Source organism: Podarcis vaucheri (genome assembly GCF_965113315.1).
Source record: "Podarcis vaucheri genome assembly, chromosome: 1".
Lineage (NCBI taxonomy): Eukaryota > Metazoa > Chordata > Lepidosauria > Squamata > Lacertidae > Podarcis > Podarcis vaucheri.
Window position 1 is genome coordinate 10,479,882 of NC_138759.1, and position 17,256 is coordinate 10,497,137.

Consider the following 17,256-nt stretch of genomic DNA (forward strand, 5'->3'; position numbering starts at 1 on the left):
ACCCTCCAGCCACTTCCTGCGCCACTGCTCCTCTGGTCGATCATCCCACCAATACGAGGGTTCTGAGGCAGATCCCGAGGGTGACCCCTCCGGGGAACGGGCGTCTCGTGTCGGTTCCTCATCCCAGTCGAACCCCCGGAACGTGCTGGCTGAAAGCGTGGGCGTGAAAAGCCAGTCGTCGAAAAAGTCCGCCGGCATTGGCCTATGGGGAAAGAGGGCATGAAACTCTTCCTTGAGCAGAGGTTCATCTAGAGCGTAGCCCGGCACCCAGCTGTTGGCATTGGCCGGGGTGCCCTCCTTAGCGAGAAGGTATTCTACCCCCTCTTCCCCCCATCTGGAGTCCAAAATCTCCGTGACTTCGTTGAGGCGCACCTCCTGTGCCACTCCCCGTTGCCTGGTTCCCTCTCGGAGCGGACTCGGCGCCGTGCCGGGTTCCTGAAACCTGTGCGGTGCCTTGTAGGGAGTGAGCACCGATCTGTGGAACACCGGATGCATTCTGGAACCCTCCGGAAGCGCCAGCCTGAAAGCCACCGGGTTGACCTGCTCTTCGACTTGGTAGGGCCCCAGTTGCTTATGCCCTAGTTTCTTCTTGGCCAACGACCTGGCCGGCACTGCGTGGGCTGCTAACCAGACCCAGTCTCCCACCTGGATCTCTTCGCCAACCCTTCTGTGTTTGTCTGCCTGCACCTTGTATGCGTGTTTGGCCAGCTCCAGGTGCCGCCGCAGCTGATCGTGAACCTCTTGCAACTCCGACGCGAACGCATCTGCTGTCTGCGGCTCCCCCTCCACCAGTCTTTCCAGTCCCGGGAAGGTTCTGGGGTGCCTCCCGTTGTTGGCGAAGAACGGCGTGACCCCCGTGGACACGTGCTTCGTGTTGTTGTAGGCGAACTCGGCGAGCGGCAGGTAATCCACCCACGTCGCAGGCTGTTGATTCGCATAGCATCTCAGGTACTGCTGCATGATGGCATTGACCCGCTCCGCTTGCCCGTTGGTCTGCGGGTGTCTCGCCGACGCCAGGTTGATCTTGACGTTTAGGAAGCCCATCAGCTTCTGCCAGAAGTTCGAGATGAACTGCCGCCCGCGGTCGGACAGAATAGACCGTGGCAGACCGTGAACCTTGAACACGTGGTCTATGAACAGTTTGGCGGTTTGTTCCGCCGTGGCCACCTTCGCACACGGGATGAAATGCGCCATCTTGGAGAACAAGTCCACCACCACCAGCACGGCCGTCTTGCCCCTCGAGCTGGGCAGATCCGTGACGAAGTCCAGGGCGACTCTCTCCCATGGCTCGACCGGAGTTTGCAGCGGTTCCAACAGTCCGGCCGGCGGTCTGTGCACTGGTTTGGCCCTCTGGCAGGTGTCGCACCTCGCCACGTAGTCCGCGACCTCCCCTCTCATTCCGGGCCACCAGAAATCCCTGGCGACTAATTCCACCGTCTTCTCCTTGCCAAAGTGCCCAGCAGTGGGCGCGTCGTGCAGCTGATGCAGTACCTTGGCGCGAAGTTCGTCTCCCGGCACGTAGATGGCCCCTTTGCGGATGAGCAATCCATCTCTCAGCTGGAACCCGTTGGTCGCTGCCGTGCCCCTTCGCATCTCAGCCATCTTTGCTTGCGCGAAAGAGTCATTCTGCAACGCTTGTCGCACCGCCTCCAGGTCCACTGTCGCCGCAGCGTACGCCCACACTGTTGGCGCGAAGATGTGCATGGCGGCCGCTGGCGTGGCGTCCTCCAGATACTGTGGCTTACGGGATAGCGCGTCCGCCATGATGTTGGTGTCCCCCGGGACATACTCTATTCGGAAGTCGAAATTCGCAAAGAACTCAGCCCAACGTATCTGCCTCTGGTTCAGGAACTGTGCCGTGCGCCAGTGCTCCAGATTCTTGTGGTCCGTGCAGACCTGCACCGTGTGCTTGGCTCCAATCAGGAAGTGCCTCCATGCTTTGAACGCTGCATGAATAGCCAGCAACTCCCTGTCCCAGATGGTGTAATTCTGTTCGGACTTGCTGAGCTTCCTGGAGTAAAACGCTCCGGGCCTCCAAACCCCCTGCGGGTCCTTCTGCAGCAGGACTGCTCCGACGGCCCTGTCCGAGGCGTCTGTTTCAACTCTCATCGGCCTGCTAGGATCGACATGAAGCAGCTGTTCCTCCGAGGCGAAAAGACGCTTGAGTGCCTGAAAGGACTGCTCCGCCTGCGCTGTCCAGATGAACTTCTTTTTCTTGGAACTGAGCGTGTCTGTAATGGCTGCAGTCTGCATAGCGAAGCCTTTGATGAACTTGCGATAGAAGTTCGCGAAGCCGACAAATCGTTGGACCTCCTTCCGGTTGCGTGGGCTTTTCCAATCCAACACCGCTCGAACCTTGGCGCTGTCCATGGCGAGCCCCTTGTCAGACAACCTGTATCCCAGGAAATCCACCTCCGTCACGTCGAATTGGCACTTCTCCAGCTTGGCGTAAAGCCTATGTTGCTGGAGCCTGCTCAGCACTTCCCTGACGTGTCTGTCATGCTCCTGCTGCGATTCCGAAAAGATCAGGATGTCATCCAAGAAACAGACGCACGTCTTGTAGAGGAGCCCCGCCAACACGTGATGCATGAAAGCTTGAAAAACGTGGGAGCCATTTTGCAATCCAAAAGGCATAACTCTATATTCGTAGGTGCCCAGGGGTGTGAACATGGCTGTCTTCCACTCATCTCCTTCCCGCATGCGAATCAGGTTGTACGCCCCTCGCAGGTCCAACTTGGTGAACACGCTGCCCTTGCGTACTTTCGCGAGGAGGTCGTCGATTCGGGGCATGGGGAAGTCCGACGGCTTGGTGACACTGTTCAAAATGCGGTAGTCCACCACGAGCCTTTTCTGGGGCGTGTCTCGCTTCTTCACAAAGAATACAGGACTGCCCCCCGCTGCCTGGGACTCTCGGATGAAACCGCGTTTCAAATTATGATCAATGAACTCCTTGAGTTCCTGCAGTTCGTCTTCAGACATGGAATACAGCTTCCCTTTGGGCAGCGCCGCCCCCGGCAGCAGGTCAATCTTGCAGTCATATGGTCTGTGGGGGGGTAGCTTGTCTGCCTCCTTCTCGCAGAAAACCTCCAAAAATTCTGCGTACTTGTGGGGAATCGCTTGCAGCGTGCCGAGCAGCAGCTGTGACTCCTCTTGCTCCCCTTCTTGCTGGGGCATGATGCAGTGTTCAGCACAAAAGGAAGAACCGAAGGTCAGCTGCCTCTGGTACCAAGCCAGCGTCGGGCTGTGCCTGTCCAGCCAACTCATGCCCAATACGATAGGCGTGTCTGAGAGTTGAGTGACGTTGAAGCTGATAATCTCCTTGTGATTTCCAAGCCGCAGCACCATAGGTGGCGTCTGCTTCACCACTTGCCCCCCTAACAGCTCCCTGCCATCCACCGTGACAACCTGCAGTGGCAGCGCGGCAGGCAGCAACTGTATAGCGTGCCGGTCGACAAAGTCCTGCCCTATGAAGTCTGCATTGCTTCCCGAGTCGACGGTGATTGGCACGTCCATGGTGATTCCATTGGGTAGCTGGAGCGATGCGGTGAGCCTCACTACTGGCTTGGGCGGGAGGGGGTCCATGGGCGGTAAAATCTCTGGGGACTGCTTCACTGACACGTCTGGCTGGGCCCCAGTGCCTCCTCTTCCAGCCAGACATCGTCGTTTCCCTGCTGTGGTTCTCCTTGCTGCGTTGCTGCAGTCACCATTGCTGAGGCTGCAGTGTGCTTGTGGAGCCTCCGGGGACACTCTTTCGCCAAATGGCCTGGATCCTCGCAGATGTAACACTTCCTGTTCCCTCTAGGAGGCTTCGCTTTCACTGCTGCCGGTGCTAGGGCTCTGGCTGCTGACTGAGCCCTTGCACTCCCAACCTCCATCGGTTCCACCCCTCCCCCTGTTGGGGGCGTGGATTGCGCACGCGCTGCTTCTCTGGGAAGGAAGGAGGAGCCCCTGGCTGGTTCGCGCCCGCTGCGCCCTTCGTCCCTGCTCCACGGACGTTCTTCCAGCCGCACTCCCACCGCCAGCGCCCTCTGAACGATCTCCTGCGTGGTCCGGGGTCTCTCCCCCCTCGCAATCTCATCTTTCACCGAGCTGTTCAAGCCCTCCCAAAAAAGGTCTCTGACGGGAGCCGAATCTCTGTCCCATTCCAGGGCACTGACCAAAGCGAAAAAGCGGGCATGATATTGCCGTACGCTGGCCCTCCCTTGTCTTAGTCCGTGCACCTCCCTTCGGGCAAGATCCACGTCAATGCTTGATAAAAAACAGCCATCCATCGCTTTAATAAAGGCGTCCGCATTTTGGAGCGCAGGATCCTTATCCCTCCACAAATTGCGCAGCCATGCTTTAGCGTCTCCATGCAAATGGGACATGATGAACCCCACTTTCTCTTGTTCATCTCTAAAGTCTTTGTGCAGTAGTTGTAGTGCACACATTACGTCTGCTCTAAAATTGGGGTACTGTTGCAAATTCCCATCAAAGTGCGAGACCAGACTGCCTGTGCGTCTCCCCAACCCAATCCCCTCTGATTTGGGTGTCTGTTGCCCCTGCTTCGTAAGCACGTCCAACCTGACCTGGAGATCCCTGTAGGCGGCCGCTGCGTCCTCCTCTCTCTTCCTGGACGCCACCGCCTCGGCAGTCAGTCGTGAAACCGCGTCTCTGAGTTCCGTTATTTGCTGTTCGGCCGTCATATTGTCTACCGTTCGTGAGCTTTCTTGTAGGCACCCGCTTTCCCTCCTCTCCGCGAGGTCGTGGATGTCCACAATTTGAAGAGAAGGAGCTTACTGTCAGGGTTACTTCCAGATCCTAGCTCACAGAGGATCACGCTAGCCAGCGGTTGTTGATTAAAAGTCTTTATTGAGTTACAGTCTCCATTCTTGAGCTGCTGCGTGCAACCCTACGCCTTATGCTTAGGTCGGCGAAGCTCCTTCTGAGTCTCCGCCCCTTGCGCACCAACTTAATATCCTAGCCCTGCTCCACCTTTTCCGCCTGACAGTTCTCCTCTGGGTCCCTCTGCCCCCCTGGGTCTCTCCCTTCCGGGATTCTTCTGACGCTGACCCCCCTGACTCCCCTGTCTCCTTGCGCCGGGCTTTAGGACCTGGCTCTCTTTCCGGGCTGCCTACTGCGCCACCTTCCTGTGCATTTGAACTTGGCGCGCGCGCCCAACCTTCCACTTTCCGTCTAACCGTCACTTCGCTCCCCGATGAAGGTGTGGCCACTCCTGACTCGTGCCCTCCCTCCTGTTGTGAGCTGCCAGCGCTAGTTCCCAGGCGCTCTTCCTCTTCCCTACTCTCTGGCGGTGACGTAGGTCCCGATCTCCAACTGCTCCCCTCTGAGTCCCCTCTGGCTCTTTCTTCCTGGGGTGTCCCCCTAGTCTCCCCCCTTGCCCTTGCCACTGGTGCTCCTCTTTGTGAATCTTCTGATTCACTGGACAGACTCGGAGATCTCGGGTCGTCGTCGTCACTCATCCTTTCTTCTGCCTCCTCCCCCTCGCTCTCTGTTTCCTCCCTTGCCCTCGCCTCTGCTCCTGAACCCCTGACACATGCATATACAGTGGTACCTCGGGTTAAGAACTTAATATGTTCCCTATTGAAGTAGAATTACATGAAGATGATGTACAGATGGTATACAACACCAGTGCAGTTAGGGAAAATGTACAAAACCAGTTCAAATATATGTTGGAAGTGTAAGGAAAAGAAGGGGAAATTTTATCACATGTGGTGGGATTGTAAGGTAATTAAAAATTTTGGGAAATGATATACAACGAATTGAAGAAAATGTTCCATTTAACATTTGTTAAAAAAAACCTGAAGCGTTCCTATTAGGGATTGTAGGGAAAGATGTGCCAAAAAAGCTGAAAAACATCTTCATGTATGTGACAACAGCCGCAAGAGTTTTAATAGCACAAGGATGGAAGACTGAAGAAACCCCAACTAAAGAATCATGACAAGAAAAATTGATGGACTATGCAGAACTGGCAAAACTGACATACAAGCTACGGGACAAGGATAACTGTGACTTTAAAGATGAATGACTTTAAAGATGACTTTAAAGACTTCAAATACTTTACAAAGTATTTGAAGACGCAACAAAGCGAACTGGACTCCTGGGCGGGTTTGGAATAAACATTCACAAACTTTTTATTGATAATAATCAGCTAAATAGTTTGAGGATCTATACAACTGTGTAACATGCAGAAAACAGCATTTTTAGAGAAATCAAAGACTGGAACTGAGGGAAGTCGGGGGTGGGGGAGGGTGGGGTCTGTGGGGGAGGGAGGAAAAATGGGGGGGAATAAGGATGATATGTTTCTGGATAATATGTTTTAATTTTCAATAAAAAAAGTTATTTAAAAAGAACAAGAACTTAATTCGTTCTGGAGGTCTGTTCTTAACCTGAATCTGTTCTTAACCTGAAGAGCCACTTTAGCTAATGGGGCCTCCCGCTGCTGCTGCACGATTTCTGTTCTCATCCTGAAGCAAAGTTCTTAACCTGAGGTAATATTTCTGGGTTAGCGGAGTCTGTCACCTGAGGTACCACTGTAATGTAGCGAGGGTAGAGAGTGACTAATTTCAGTGTTGGAAAGCCTTAAAATTCCACTTTCGAACTAATGCATGCTCTTCCTGCCTTCTGCTTGAACTGCTCAATGTGGGGCAGATTCATGGAATAATAATAATAATAATAATAATAATAATAATAATAATAATAACAACAACAACAACAACAACAACAACAATAATAATAATATCTTTATTGTCATTGCCCCCTCTCGGGGACAACGAAATTACTTGGGAACCAATGACACTGCAAGCAATAGCCTCCAGAAGATCAAAAGAGACTACGAGGCTCTCGGCAGGAAATTGAAGCAACTAAATGGACAAATTGTCATCTCATCTGTCCTCCCAGTTGAACGACGTGGCCCAGGGAGAGAGGGGAAAATAGTGGAAGTGAACAGCTGGCTTCGCAAATGGTGTAAACAGGAACGGTTTGGATTCTTAGATCACGGACTGCAGTTTCTTGAAGATGGACTTCTGGCAAGTGATGGGCTGCACCTCACAACGGTTGGGAGAAATGTTTTTGCCAAAAATCTCAGAAACCTCATCAGGAGGGCTTTAAACTGACTAATGTGGGGGAGGGAGACAGTGCTCCTGAAGGTAGGAGTCTATCAATTAATGAAGATGATCATCCAAATGTCATAGACCAAATGGAGCAAACAGCACGCGGACCTAGTGGTGGGAGGAAAAAATCCTTAAATAAGAGACACGGGGGAATGATTAATGGACTTCAATGTCTGTACACTAATGCGCAAAGCATGGGAAATAAACAAGATGAGCTTGAGCTCTTGGTACAGCAAACTAAATATGACATAATAGGCATCACTGAAACCTGGTGGGATAAGTCCCACGATTGGAATGTAATAATGGGGGGATACAATCTATTTCAGAGAAACAGACCAGACAAGAAAGGAGGAGGAGTGGCGTTATATGTCAGGGATGTGTATACCTGTGAAGAGATCCAAGATTTAGATCCTCAAAGCCAAAGTGAGAGCATTTGGGTCAAAATTAAGGGAGAGAAGAATAACAGAGACCTCATTGTGGGAGTTTACTATAGATCCCCAAGCCAAACGGAGGACATAGATGATGCCTTCCTGGAACAGATGGCCAAGCATGCAAAAGGAAGGGAGATAGTAGTAATGGGCGACTTCAATTACCCGGATATTTGTTGGACGTCAAACTCAGCCAAGAGCATAAGGTCAAACAGATTCCTCACTGGCCTTGCAGACAACTTCATTGTCCAGAAAGTGGGAGAAGCAACAAGAGGAACAGCCATTTTAGATCTGGTCCTAACCAATGTTGATGACCTGGTTAGTGGGGTAGAAGTGGAAGGATCATTAGGCGCGAGTGATCATGCTCTTCTGAAGTTTACTATACAGCGGAAAGGAGCAGCCAAGCATACTAGGACTCAATTTCTTGACTTTAAGAAAGCCGACTTCATAAAACTTAGGGAAGTGCTGGGTGAGATCCCATGGACAACAATACTAAAAGGAAAGGGAGTTCATGATGGCTGGGAGTTTGTTAAGAGGGAGATACTAAAAGCACAACATCAGGCAATACCAATGAGACGGAAACATGGAAGGTGCCTAAAGAAGCCAGGATGGCTATCTAAAGAACTTTTAACTGAATTAAGATTAAAAAAGGATGTGTACACGAAATGGAAAAGGGGGGAAACCACCAAAGAGGAATTCAAACAAATAGCCAGCATGTGTAGACACAAAGTCAGAAAAGCTAAAGCACAGAATGAACTCAGGCTTGCTAGAGAGGTTAAAAGCAACAAAAAAGGCTTTTATGGGTATGTTCGTAGCAAAAGGAAGAACAAAGAAACAATGGGATCACTCAGAGGAGAAGATGGTGAAATGCAAACAGGGGACACAGAAAGGGCTGAACTCCTCAATGCCTTCTTTGCCTCAGTCTTCTCCGATAAAGAAAACAATGCCCGACCTGAAGAATTTGGAGCAAATGATTCAGCAAAGGAAACACAGCCCAGAATAACTAAGGAGATAGTACAAGAATATTTGGCTAGTTTAGATGTATTCAAGTCTCCAGGGCCAGATGAACTGCATCCAAGAGTATTAAAAGAACTGGCAGATGTGATCTCAGAACCACTGGCAGTCATCTTTGAGAATTCCTGGAGAACAGGCGAAGTCCCGGCAGACTGGAGGAGGGCAAATGTTGTCCCTATTTTCAAAAAGGGGAAAAGAGAGGACCCAAATAATTATCGCCCAGTCAGTCTGACATCAATAGCAGGGAAGATTCTGGAGCAGATCATTAAGCAAACAGTCTGTGAGCACCTAGAAAGGAATGCTGTGATCACCAATAGTCAGCATGGATTTCTGAAAAATAAGTCATGTCAGACTAACCTGATCTCGTTTTTTGACAGAATTACAAGCCTGGTAGATGAAGGGAACGCAGTGGATGTAGCCTACCTTGATTTCAGCAAGGCATTTGACAAGGTGCCCCATGATATTCTTGTAAAGAAGCTGGTAAAATGCGGTCTTGACTATGCTACCACTCAGTGGATTTGTAACTGGCTGACTGACCGAACCCAAAGGGTGCTCATCAATGGTTCCTCTTCATCCTGGAGAAGAGTGACTAGTGGGGTGCCACAGGGTTCTGTCTTGGGCCCGGTCTTATTCAACATCTTTATCAACGACTTGGATGATGGACTCAAGGGCATCCTGATCAAATTTGCAGATGACACCAAACTGGGAGGGGTGGCTAACACCCCAGAGGACAGGATCACACTTCAAAACGACCTTGACAGATTAGAGAACTGGGCAAAAATAAACAAGATGAATTTTAACAGGGAGAAATGTAAAGTATTGCACTTGGGCAAAAAAAATGAGAGGCACAAATACAAGATGGGTGACACCTGGCTTGAGAGCAGTACATGTGAAAAGGATCTAGGAGTCTTGGTTGACCACAAACTTGACATGAGCCAACAGTGTGACGTAGCAGCTAAAAAAGCCAATGCAATTCTGGGCTGCATCAATAGGAGTATAGCATCTAGATCAAGGGAAGTAATAGTGCCACTGTATTCTGCTCTGGTCAGACCACACCTGGAGTACTGTGTCCAGTTCTGGGCACCACAATTCAAGAAGGACACTGACAAACTGGAACGTGTCCAGAGGAGGGCAACCAAAATGGTCAAAGGCCTGGAAACGATGCCTTATGAGGAACGGCTAAGGGAGCTGGGCATGTTTAGCCTGGAGAAGAGGAGGTTAAGGGGTGATATGATAGCCATGTTCAAATATATAAAAGGATGTCACATAGAGGAGGGAGAAAGGTTGTTTTCTGCTGCTCCAGAGAAGCGGACACGGAGCAATGGATCCAAACTACAAGAAAGAAGATTCCACCTAAACATTAGGAAGAACTTCCTGACAGTAAGAGCTGTTTGACAGTGGAATTTGCTGCCAAGGAGTGTGGTGGAGTCTCCTACTTTGGAGGTCTTTAAGCAGAGGCTTGACAACCATATGTCAGGAGTGCTCTGATGGTGTTTCCTGCTTGGCAGGGGGTTGGACTCGATGGCCCTTGTGGTCTCTTCCAACTCTATGATTCTATGATTCTATGATTCTATGATTCTACTTATTAGAGAGAACGGTTTTCTCTGCCATCGCATGCATGGTAGCTATCAGGAGGGAAGGTTTTTGCATATTCATCTGGCATAGTTTCTCTTCCACACTTGCAAAAGAAAAAAAGAAAATGCCACCTTTTTCTGTGTTGTTTGGAGGAAAACGGGCACGATTAATCACAGCTTGCTTCTGCTAAATGGTCTGCCAAAGTACATGAGGAAAAAGCCTTAGTCAGACTCTCCCCGTTCAATTCCCTCTGAGCGAGATTTATATCTCCTCTCGGCTTCTACGTTGCACCATAAACGTAACTTATGCCCAGAACGGCTTGCCCGTGACGACGGGAAAAAAGAATGAAAGGCACTTACAGTAATTAAAGCTGCGTTCCTTGAACTCAGGGCAGACCCAAATCCTCCAAGTAATTCAAGGCATGGAACGCATACTGAGTTTGCAAAATGCAAGAGAGCAGCAGCAGAAAAAGAGAGAGCTACTGCTATTCTAGACTGCGTCAACAGAAGTATAGTATCCAGATCAAGGGAAGTACAGTGGTAACTCAGGTTACATACGCTTCACGTTACAGACTCTGGAAATAGTACCTCGGGTTAAGAACTTTGCTTCAGGATGAGAACAGAAATCGTGCGGTGGCAGCGGGAGGCCCCATTAGCTAAAGTGGTGCTTCAGGTTAAGAACAGTTTCAGGTTGAGAACGGACCTCTGGAACGAATTAAGTACCCGAGGTACCACTGTACTTAATTTGTTCCGGAGGTCCGTACTTAACCTGAAACTGTTCTTAACCTGAAGCACCACTTTAGCTAATGGGGCCTCCTGCTGCCGCCGTGCCGCTGGAGCACGATTTCGGTTCTCACCCTGAAGCAAAGTTCTTAACCTGAAGCACTATTTCTGGGTTAGCAGGGTCTGTAACCTGAAGCGTATGTAACCCGCCTTGGTCGAACCACACCTGGGACAATGTGTCCAGTTCTGGGTACCTACCCTAGATTCTCCATCCCCCCCCATCAATTCACAGAGAAACTGGCAACAAAGGAACAGCATCTTGGCACAGCACAGGATCAAATCCTGCAGCTTACCAGCTGATAAGCAAAAAATTCAGTCATGTGTGGTGCTGCTTTGGGGGCAGGAAGAAGGAGAGATCAGGTGGGAAAGGCATCACCACCACTTTCTCCCACAAAGATGTAGCTGCCTGGTAACTCCCTTCCTTTTTGCAATTTCTCCTTCCCATCCATGCCTGCTTCTCATACCTTCCAACATTTCTCCAATGAAAATAGGGACGTCCTATTCCATCATCATCGTCACCATCATTTTATTGTTTCTAGCCCACCCTCTGATTGGGTTGCCCCAGCCACTCTGGGCAGTTTCTCACATATATAAAACACAGTAAACCATTAAACATTAAAAAAAAATTCCCTATCTTCAGATGTCTTCTAAAGGTTGTGCAATGGTACCTTGGGTCTTGAGCTTAATCCATTCTGGGAGTCCATTCAACTCTTGGAACTGTTCAGAAACAAAGGCGCAGCTTCCGATTGGCTGCACTCAATTGGAAGCTGCGGAAGGTGCGTTCGGCTTCCGAATGACGTTCACAAACGGGAACACTTACTTCCGGGTTTGCAGCATTCAGGAGCCGATTTGTTCAACAACTAAGCCATTCGGGAACCAAGGTACCACTGTATAGTTATTTATCTCCTTGGCTTGGAGGTTGCATAACTCCATACCCTCCAACATTTCTGCACTGAAAATAGGGATGTCCTAAGGAAAAATGAGACATCACCTTGCCAACAAAGACCCGTATAGTTAAAGCTATGGTTTTTCCAGTAGTGATGTATGGAAGTGAGAGCTGGACCATAAAGAAGGCTGATCGCCGAAGAATGGATGCTTTTGAATTATGGTGCTGGAGGAGACTCTTGAGAGTCCCATGGACTGCAAGAAGATCAAACCTCTCCATTCTGAAGGAAATCAGCCCTGAGTGCTCACTGGAAAGACAGATCCTAAAGCTGAGCCTCTAATATTTTGGCCACCTCAGGAGAAGAGAAGACTCCCTGGAAAAGACCCTGATGTTGGGAAAGATGGAGGGCACAAGGAGAAAGGGACGACAGAGGACGAGATGGTTGGACAGTGTTCTCGAAGCTACCAGCATGAGTTTGACCAAACTGCAAGAGGCAGTGGAATACAGGAGTGCCTGGCCTGCTCTGGTCCATGGGGTCACAAAGAGTCAGACACGACTAAACAATTAAACAACAACAACAAGGAAAAATGAGACATTCCGGGATCAAATCAGAAACCAGGGCGGCTTCTGTAAAACTGGGACTGCCCCTGGAAATAGGGACACTTGAAGGGTCTAGCTTCTTCCTATGTCCTGCCCTCTAGCAGCCCCAGATCACTCTGGGCTACCCAACCCATGGCAATCCAGGACTATCTCAACCTGGCCCAGTTCCCCCCAATTCAGCCCAATTTGTTTGGGGCTTCAGAACTCAGCTGAATCCGGTTCACAGGCTTAGTTTCTAGTTAACTGAGTCAATTACATTTGGAGCGGGAAACCATTCCCCCAAAGAGCACATTATTTTAATGAATGTGAGATTTTTATTCACAGTATTTCCCATCTCTTATAATAACACCGTCACCAAGGGCAAATACGCATGCCTGTTTTGCCGCATCTTCCCTGCTAATACTTCATGAATTGCTTGTTAGTAAGTGACATTTTATGTGCCAGATACCACCTGGGTGCCAATTTAAAAGCAAGCTCCCCAGTGCTGGATTGGAAAGGTTTAGAAGTTTGCATCGTGTTCTGTGCTTCTTGTGCTACATCAATCTGCAGGTCTCTGTTCTGTATTTTGACATAAAATGGATTATTCGCCCAACAATAAAAAAATCCCCCACAAACCTTGTTGTATATAGCAGGGAAATAAACTGGCCAGGGAGCCCAGCTCCATTTTGCAAGCAGTGGATCAGAACTAGTTAATTGGCAAAACAAAAGAAAATACTTTTCCTGATTCCAGATGAAAGGAACTGCAAACGCTGTTATCAGGGCAAATGCAAATCTCCTTATGCTGTAATTCTTGTTTAGACATCATCCCAGTTTTGTTTACAACATCACTGAACCTAGTGAGATGAGATTGTTTCCGTGCCTGAGATTTGCTCTGCAAAAGCAGACATTGCAGAAAAAGCTAGCAGTAAAGTAATGGCCTTGACAACACATGGGCATTCCCAGTTCCATTGTGAAAATTACCCCCATTTTTCAGGGAGAGTAAAGAGTAGGAATAGGGTGGGTGGGAATTAATGTGCTTTGATTTTTATACTAATGTATCTAATGCACACTTTCCAAACTAATATACGAAATGAAACACCCAGAAATTCACAGTTTTCTGAATTTTGTGATGCAGTTGTCCAAAAATTGCATACAGAAGTGTTTATACTGGGGAAAAGCATCCACAAAATGCTTATAGCAGTGAACACAAATGCATTGCATTAGGGGAAATTGCTGGCAAACGTGTATAGTATGCAAAATTGTGTACAAATTGCATGCATTTGGAGGCATGAAAACTCAATTTTTTGTGCAGACTTACAAAAAAAGAAAAGAAAATCAAACTGATGCTGAAATAGGGAGAAGTGAAATCATGATGGGGAAAATCAAAAACTCCCAGAGCAACTTACAACATTTCCAAATATAAAACCTGTAATAGGTATGAGTTACTCGTGCGTAAGCTGGTGCCTTTCTCGGTTAATTTGCCTTGTTAAACCTTTCTGACTGCACAGCCCCTTCTCATCGTGGCTGCCTCAGTCACTGGCAGAATCCGTCAGTGGGCGTTTCTTGAACCTCTTCCAACATAAAAGTTGTTTGACACCCAGTCTCCTCCTCCTCTCACTGCGCGGGAGTCTTCTGCGCAGGGAAGGCGTGGGTAGCGGAGGACCTGGGCTCTCCTCACTGATGTCCAGTGAAGAGTCCTGGAGCCCTCTCTCCAATTCCCCCGTCTGCCCCCCTTCATCCCTGGTGTTGCGCTGATTGGCTTCCCCCTCTACTGAGCTGTTTCTCCCCCTGCTGCTGGGTCCTTCGCCAGCACCATCTGGGAGCCTCCCCTTCGCCTCTCCCTCCAATGTCAGTTCCCTGACAAAACCCTCCCACTCTTGTATGGGGCGTTGCTTGGGAATTCTCAGCCCTCCCCCAAAAAGAACCAGCACAGTTTTGGAATCAGTGGAGTTTTAAAAGGTTCAGTTCACCATCTTGATTCGACATGGCATCCAATCGCAGCCAAACATTGACCAAAAATCTTCTCGTCTCAGGAGTCATGCAAATTTGGCTATGATAGTTTAAGAGTTGTCCAGACAAGCGACTTTCCAACACACACACACACACACACACACACACACACACCTTTTAAAACCATATGTTAAATCTCTAAATAGTGTAGGAAAATGCAAACAGTAAAATAGTATTATGGGGGGAAAGGAGATAAAAATAGGAAGTGGTTTGTAACAGGGGTCCTAACAGATTAAGAATCTGGAAGGGAAATTATATATATATACACAAGATGTTTCTATCAAAGAACAGATCTGTGTGTATATCTTAAATGGTTTAACACTGGTGGGCAAAGCTCCAGAACAATATTATCTGAGCCTGATGAGCTGAGGGATGCACTCTGTGAACATGGTTCCCTAGGGAGGACAACACTTCATTACCACCACATTAGAGATCTGTTACGATAGCCAAGTATACTACATATTTAACTTTACTGCTAAATTAAAGCAAGAGGAGGGAAGAAGCCAACACCTATTTTGTTAATTTTTCTTTGTTGATTCTAATACTGTTTTGCGGCTTGTATTCACATGGCTAGAAAATTATGTCAAATTACTAGAAATCAGCAACTAATTTCCAGACACCCGGCTGACCCTGTTCCTGTTGTTTTTCCTAGCTCTGAATAGGCACACTGTTGTTTTAAATCTGCTATTGTAAGTGCACAAAGGAACTCCTTGCTTAGATATCTTTAGAAAAGGATTGGACAGACTTGGGGAGCAAAGGGATGATAAACAGTTCTTAGAAATGCTGGCTAAATGGAACCTCCACATTCAAGCGCAGTGTACCTCTGATAATCGGATGCCACACAAAATACAAGACTATCAGAACAGCAGCTGGGGCAGAGCAACGGGAGCTCACCCCGTTGCGGGGATTCACAGAAGGTGGCGCTGAGGTCTAAATCACTGAGCCTCTTGGGCTTGCCGATCAGAAGGTTGGCAGTTCGAATCCGCGCGATGGGGTGAGCTCCCGTTGCTCTGTCCCAGCTCCTGCCAACCTAGCAGTTCAAAAGCACACCAGTGCAAGTAGATAAATAGGTACCGCTGCGGCAGGAAGGTAAATGGCGTTTCCATGCACAGTGTCCTGTTGTGCCAGAAGCGGTTTAGTCATACTGACCGCATGACCCAGAAAGCTGTCTGTGGACAAATGCCAGCTCCCTTGGCCTGAAAGCGAGATGAGCACCGCAACCCCATAGTCACCTTTGACTGGACTTAACTGCCCAGGTCTCCTTTACTTTTACCTTTAACTGACAGTATGCAACTTCTAACCCCACTTCTTTTTGCTTAATAAAACTTTAATTGTTTGTTTGATCGACTCTGGCTTGAGACTCTAATCTCTAAATTTCCCCTCATACAAGTCCCCCACACGATAGCCTGTGGTAAATTGTAGAAATTTGCGTAATTAGCATAAGGTTACCAGGGGTTTTTTTTCCAGTGAATACGTGGACGCTTTTCAACTTCCATGGATTTTGTACGGGGACTCATTTCTAAATCTGGGGACTGTCCCCGGGAAACGGGGACACCTGGTAACCGAGAATTAGCATACAGTGAGGTGTGTGAGCTATATGTAATTGGGGACAGTTAGTGAGGTGAGTCCACCACACTATTAATTGGTGGTAAAAGGTGGAACCTTGCCAACAAAGTCCACATAGTTAAAGCTGTGGTTTTTCCAGTAGTGATGTATGGAAGTGAGAGCTGGACGATAAAGAAGGCTGATCGCCGGAGAATTGATGCTTTTGAATTATGGTGCTGGAGGAGACTCTTGAGAGTCCCATGAACTGCAAAAAATTAAACCTATCAATTCTTAAGGAAATCAGCCCTGAGTGCTCACTGGAAGGACAGATCCTGAAGCTGAGGCTCCAATACTTTGGCCACCTCATGAGAAGAGAAGACTCCCTAGAAAAGACCCTGATGTTGGACCCTGAAAGATGGAGTGCACAAGGAGAAGAGGACAACAGAGGACGAGATGGTTGGACAGTGTTCTTGAAGCTACCAACATGAGTTTCACCAAACTGTGGGAGGCAGTGGAAGACAGGAGTGCCTGACGTGCTCTGGTCCATGGGGTCATGAAGAGTCGGACACGACTAAACAACAACAACAAAAAGGTGGATCCACTACACCTGCCAAGTGCCCTGGGGAAAAACCAGGACATCCCATTTTTTTCACATGACATTGTGGAAGCCATTTTGGGTGCCAAGCTCTCATGCTATGCTCTCGCCCTGTGGGGTGGGGGAGAAAGAGGCACAGGTCACAATACCCACCCGGGAGTGCATCCCGGAAGATGCACATCTTGGTTTGAGTTTCCAAAAGTTGGACGGTATGGCCAGGTGTGATGAGGCCCTAAGCTACTGAATGTAATGGGGCCCTTTATATGTCCAGCTGTCCTTTGTCAACAACAAATTGCCGCTGTTTCTTTCTGTTGAATATATGCTATATGGTAATTTATGGAACTAATGGGTATCTAAAGCCATTTGCACATAACAAAATATGTATTTTATCAAAATAATAGATATAGAAATGAGCAAACCAGTGATATTTTAGGGAGCAGGCTAGCAGGTGAGGCCCATTACTTACATCATAGGAGCCTACACAACACAAACACTGTTGCTGTATGTAGGTTTTATTTTATTTGTTTTTTTATCTTATATTTTGGAAATGTACATCCAGTTGTTTTTTCCTTTAATTTTTTGGGGGGCGCCCAAGAACGTGGGTCCCTAAGCTATAGATTTTTAGCCATAGCTGTCAGTGTTCCCCTTTTTTAAAGGGAAATTCCCTTATTCCAAATAGGATTCTTCACAAGAAAAGGGTAAAGTTGACAGCTATGTGTTTAGCCTATAT

General features: G+C 48.4%; 1 protein-coding gene across 1 annotated transcript in view; it reads right to left on the reverse strand.

Annotated features, from left to right (window-relative positions):
* Positions 1-17,256, reverse strand: part of KCNH5 (potassium voltage-gated channel subfamily H member 5) — a 221,879-nt gene that overhangs the window by 51,643 nt on the left and 152,980 nt on the right.